Source organism: Arachis stenosperma, chromosome 6 (assembly GCF_014773155.1).
Source record: "Arachis stenosperma cultivar V10309 chromosome 6, arast.V10309.gnm1.PFL2, whole genome shotgun sequence".
Taxonomy (NCBI): Eukaryota; Viridiplantae; Streptophyta; class Magnoliopsida; order Fabales; family Fabaceae; genus Arachis; species Arachis stenosperma.
Genome location: NC_080382.1, coordinates 44,265,120 through 44,271,209, shown reverse-complemented (window position 1 = coordinate 44,271,209; position 6,090 = coordinate 44,265,120). Strand labels below are relative to the sequence as shown.

Here is a 6,090-nt window from a genome sequence, read left to right as displayed (position 1 = left end):
TTAATTTTTATTATCTCTAATAATTAAATTAAAATATTATTTAAAAATAAATTTTAAATTAATAATTAAATAATATTTTTATAGATATTATTATTAGATTAAATTTTATTTTAAATTAATATTCTATCTAAATTTTAATTTCCAAATCAAAATCTTAATTTAACCCTAAATTCTCAAATTAAAACCCATAAACCCTAACCTAACCCTAATTTCACTGCGTCACCGCCATTCACCGCCACACTTCCCTTTTTTACCATTAGCAGCCACCAAACCCCCATTTCCATTTCCCTCCACACCGCAACACGCACACATAGACCTCCCTCTCGACACCCACACTCAACGTCACACACCTCCCTCACCCTCCATTGTCGCGCCAGCCACCCACGCAGAGAGAGAGAGAGAGAGAGAGAGAGAGAGAGAGAGAGAGAGAGAGAGAGGAGCGTCGCCGGCAGAAGGAGAGGTCATCGCCGCTGCCGAATCGTCGAGTCGTCGCGCCATACTACCGCGAAGCCGCCGAACTGCATGCGTCGTTGCCGCAGTTGGAGGAAGCCCGTGTCGCCGTCTTTCTCGCCGTTGCCGGAGAAGCCTGAGGAGACGGGGAGACAGAACACGAAGGATGCCATCCGTGTCACTTCTTCGTGTATTTTGTTCCGTCTTTTGCGCGTTGATTCCCTTTTGTTGGTTTTCTGCGCTTGTCAAAGTTCAAACCTTTCTCTGATCTGGATGGATCTAGTTCCAGTTTCTCAGAATTTGGTTTTCTGGGATGTCGAGGATACTTGAACGTCACTGATTCTACCTCAAAGGTTTCTTCTTTTGTTCATTCTTCAATTGACGGAATAGCTTCGGGATTTTTGTTTTTTGTTTTTTGTTGTTTGTTTGATTTATGCTATTTTAGTTACGCTGGAAATACAAAAAGGGGGTTTCTGTTATCTTTGGAGGAAAATTGATTGGGGGTGTTCTACTGTTCTCAGTTGAGGGTTGACTATAGTCAATTTACCTTCAAAAAGAGTGATTTGAGTTGAAGTTAATTAATTAACTTCTATTCATGGTAGGTACATCAGCTTTGATAATCCCTTGGAATTATATGACACAAAAATAAAAGTTTTATTAATGGTATACTTTTAATAAACTTTACAAATTTGTGATCATATTTTTGTTGACTTACCGTGTTCTATGGTGCATGCCGAACAAAAGCCCAAAGTATTGCTTTAGAATTACTTTTGGTTGATTAAATCGTGCAATTAGTTACAAAATATCATATTAAATTCACTGTAGATCCTATACTAACTCTTTCTAATATGAAATTGTTTGCTGCCATGTGCTTACTATGTATAGTTTAGCTTATATAATTAGATGTTCTTTGCAGGCCTATTTAATTTGGATTCACTAGCACATTATAGTTCTCTTACTAGTTATTTTCTGCAACCATTAAAATGTGCATTGGCGGCCTCTATGCCAATGGCAAGTTGGTGAGCATGTAACTACCTTTGTAAAATATGTGTCATATGACATTATGTTAGCTTCAACTTCCATTGCATTATTGTTATATTGATGTCAAATTTTTGTCAAGCTGAATTTGTGCCTTTCAATTCTGTTTCTGAATCTAAAAAGTAAGTCCATAATGTTGAATAAATGCTCTTTCTCCATTTATTAAATTGCTCATGTTTGAAGTTATTTGTGCTTGCCAAATTGGTTTTGTTGATAAATAGTTGTTGAGTTTATTTGCATGTTTCTAGGCTCAACGTGCAGGTTGCCTGTTGAAGAAAATTCTATAAGTCATTGAGTTGCGTGTTTCACATCAAGCAGAAAGCATAAAAAATGTAAAATTAACTTTATATGTTCAATGCCTCCCTAGTAACTGTTTGAGTGATTGGAACTACAGAGACCCTGCCTGCCTCCTCTCACTTGTTCAATTCTTGAGGTGAAATGAAATTAGATAAAACACATATTTGAATTTTGGATGCTTTATATGTAATGGATATAGGTACGATTGATCCTTCCCTTGATTGAGATATGTCTGACTATGGAACTTTGCTGCAGGGAATAGAAATGTATATGAGTTCTGTTGCTGAGAAGGTATTTCTTTATAGATCGTCATTTTTGTTAGAAGTTAAAACTTGAAGTTGTTATTTTCAGCATGATTAAGTAGCTCAAATTGATTGGACTGCATACTTTTTAAATTTAGTTAATACTATACTAATACCTTTATAAAGTTGAAATTTAGCAAAACCAAATATATTAGAATTCAAGTCACCAAATAAAAAAATCTATTTGAATTGTATGGCTGCTGAAATTAAGAGTAGGCTGCTGAAATAAATATGAACTACTAACAAGCTTTTAATGATGTTAATTAAGGTATGCATAGCAAGCAAAATAAAAGAAAATGTCTTAGTTTGGCTATCACTTTTCATTTATTTCTCTTTCTGAGAGTTAGGTAAAAAATGTGACTAATTTAACATACACTTGCAGCTTGAACAAAGTAAATTTGAGGAAAAGAAGAAACTTGAAAATTAGGATTTTTTCAGAATCCAGATATGTGAATCGGAAGAATAAGGAGCATACTTACCTAAGTTTGTGTTGTATAATGTGTACTAGCTATTATATGTGTGATGTATATATGTTTTTATGATATGTTTCTTTTTCCTAAGTTGAAAAAGAATAAATGTAGGTGTTTATGTCTAATGTGACTTTATTTTGCATGTTAATGAAGCAGGTGCTGTGCTTTCAAATGGTAAAGTGGCTAAAACAAATGTTCTCAAGCGTTGAGAAGAAAGAATAGCAATACTAGAAATAATCTATTTTAGCAGAGTCTAAGTTGTATTGCTCCCAAGCCTGTGGAACAATTCTGTTAATAGTGTCTATTTAGTGTTAGTATATATATCACTGTATAAAACTAAGATCGAGAGAAGTGTATTCACTGAACTATATTGATATGTTTAGCTGGTTACTTTAATTACAACTTATCTTAATTGTTGATTATCTTTTTTTATTTTTAGATTCATTTTGTAATTATCATTATTTTGGGATGTGATTATGCTTAAAAAAAATTAAATCTCAAAAAACAAAATAGGCTATGGTCACGGTAAGATAAGGCTATGGTCAAAATTTTGTGGGGTGACATGACGTTGGGATTTTTGCTAGTAAAGAATTTTATAAAATATAGTCGCGTTGTGAGTATAGATTCTAAACCAACAGAAAATCCTTTCGTACAAACGTTTTGGTTGTCACAAGTAACAAACTCCTAAATAAATTGATAACCGAGTATTTAAACCTCGAGTCGTCTTATCAAGGAATTGCAGGGAGGTATATTTTTATTATTGGTTATGAAGATTATAAATCGGGGTTTTAAAGATGAGGAACAAGTCATTTAAATTGCAATTTAAAATAAATAAAAGATTGTAAAATAAATAAATAACTGTAAAATAAACTTTTGGCAAGGTATGAGAAATTGGAAGTCCTATCCTAGTTATCCTTATCAATGATGATGAAAATTGAATCTTAATTCTACTTAGTTAACCTTTGCTAGTGCAAGGAAAGGTCAAGTGACTAATTAGTTTGATCTTCAAATCCTAGTTAATTCCTAGAAAAAGATTGGGATTATTGAAGTTCAAGCTAATTAGCAAACATAGCAATTATCGATCACGTTGAGTCTAATAACTCCTGAGTTACTGATTTCTTAACCAAGACCAAAAGGAGAAAAGTAGATCTACTGGAATAAAAATGTCTTCGGATTGGAAGCAACAGTAACATAAATAAAAGATAGTAATAATAAACTGAAATACCTAAAATAACATTAATTCAAAGAATAATCTGTAACGTAGAAGAATTCATAAATTAAATTGAGAAGATAAATAAAAAGGAATATGGAACCTGATGAAAAGAGATAATCCTGAAAGCAAAAGAAATCCTAATTCTAAATGCTAGAAGAGAGAGGAGAGAACCTCTCCCTCCAAACTACATCTAATTCATGAATAGTAACTAATTGGAAATTCTCCCTTTAACGGATGCATTTCCCCACTTCATAACCTCTGATCTGAGCCAAAAGGGCCCAAAAATCGCTGGAAACGAGATCTACAAATTCTGCAGATTGCACATGTCACGCGTTTGCGTGGGTCACGCGGTCGCGTCATCTGGAGTGTCGCTCTTCCATGCGGTCGTGTCAGTCATGTGCCCGCGTTAGTTGTATTTCGCAAGTCACGCGTTCGCCTCATCCATGAGCTCGCGTTGATTCTCTTTCGTGCGAACCACGCATTCGCGTCGTCCATGCGGACGCGTCACTGCCGGTTGCTCTAAAACTCTAATTTGTGCTTTCCTTCCATTTTTGTATGTTTCCTTTCCATCCTTTAAATCATTCCTGCCCTATAAAACCTGAAAATACTCAACACACAAATCACGGCATCGAATGGTAATAAAGGATAATTAAAATAATTACTTTTAAAGCATAGAAAACATGTGTTTCATATATATCACATAATAGGGAAGGGAAGGCAAAACTAATGCAATTTCTATGAATAAGTATGTGAAGGGTTGAATAAATCACTTAGATTGAGTACAATATACATCATAAAATATGGGTTTATCAACCTCCCCACACTTAAACAATAGCATGTCCTCATGCTAAATCCAAGATAAAGAGTAAAGTAAAGTGGTGGAATCTCATGTAATGCAATCTATCCTAAATGCAACTACCTAAATGAGTCATGCAAATCTAGTTATTATTCACCTATATATAAAGCTTTACATGTAGTTAAATTAATTCACATTCTCAAGGAATCATACACGCATAGCCAACCTTAGATAATGTTAAAGCACTTTTACAATTGAGAAAATAAAATATTTTTCAAACTTGCAAGACAATTAACAATTGGGGCAGAGATATGTGGTGATGAGCTATTGAACCCTCACTGGATTTTGTGTTTACTCTCTAGTCACTCAGTGTTTATTGGGTTAATCACTTTAATCTTCTTTTTATCCTTGCTTTCTGTAACTTTGTTCTTCATCTAACCAATCAACAATTATGGAATACAGACATACAAAAATCATGAGGTCTTTAATTAAGGATGTAATAGGGCCAAGGTAAAGGTAAGGATATATGTATAAGGCTAAGTGAGCTAATTAAGTGAATCCTTGATTAGTCTAAGATCTCACCTAGCATACATATTTTGTAAAGCAAAGCTTCTTTACCTATTTTCCCATATTTTTTCCACTTTTTATATTACATGCTCATATGTTAATTTTTATTTATTTTTATCCCATGCGCATTGCTTTTTGTATTTGGGGAATTCTTTTTGTATCCTTTATTCAAATACTGAAACAATTTTTTTTTTACACATGGTAATTAAATTATTTTGATTTCACATGAGCATGCTTTCCAAAACTTTTTTTTTTTAAAATAAGAAATTTTATTCATTTTAACTTTCTACCTTTTTGTTTCTATCATCCATGTTCCCATAAGGTTCCCACACTTACACAATACACAATTTCTATCTTAAGCTAACCAAGGATTCAACTTGGGATTTTTATTTTGTTTTTCTGCTTAAGGCTAGTAATGTGGTTATAAAACAAGAGGGGATTTAAAGGGTCAAGGGGACTAACAAGGGTGATGTAAAAGGTAGGCTAATTTGGGAATGGTGAGCTAGAATCAAACAATGGCCTCAATCACTTTCTTGGTATGTATCTATATTCTATAATTGGACATATAGATTAAAACAAAGTAAAGAACACCAGAATAAATAAGAAGGGCGAAACATACAGGAATAAAATATTATGGTTTAAATGTAACCATGCAATAAAGCTCAAAACTCACAGGCTGTGTGTTCTCTAACTCAAAAATCATATATCAGTTATATATGTCAAGCAAGTAAAAATTAAGAGTTCCCATTATTCTCAATGTAAATCTTAAGGTGGCTTTAAAGTTTTAGTGTTTCTCCTTGATGAAACGTTGTTAACTAACTAACATGTAATGCTATATATACAAGGTGTGGGTTGTTTTTATTCTGTTAAAGTTTCTAGTTTACTTCCTTTTTATTTTCAATCAAATCAACTATCATATGCTAAAAAGGGTAAACTATACTAATTGATCCACTTAAT

At 33.3% G+C, this 6,090-nt stretch overlaps 1 long non-coding RNA gene across 2 annotated transcripts; it reads left to right on the top strand.

Annotated features, from left to right (window-relative positions):
• Nucleotides 1-228: 228 nt before the first annotated feature.
• LOC130932794 (uncharacterized) lies at nt 229-2,969 on the top strand. 2 transcript variants are annotated; one of them, XR_009067530.1, is made up of 4 exons: nt 233-803; nt 1,737-1,921; nt 2,041-2,076; nt 2,714-2,969. It is a non-coding gene; the product is annotated as an uncharacterized LOC130932794 (long non-coding RNA). The 2 variants fall into 2 exon arrangements; XR_009067529.1 differs by having other exon boundaries at nt 229-1,921.
• The last annotated feature ends 3,121 nt before the right edge of the window (nt 2,970-6,090 follow it).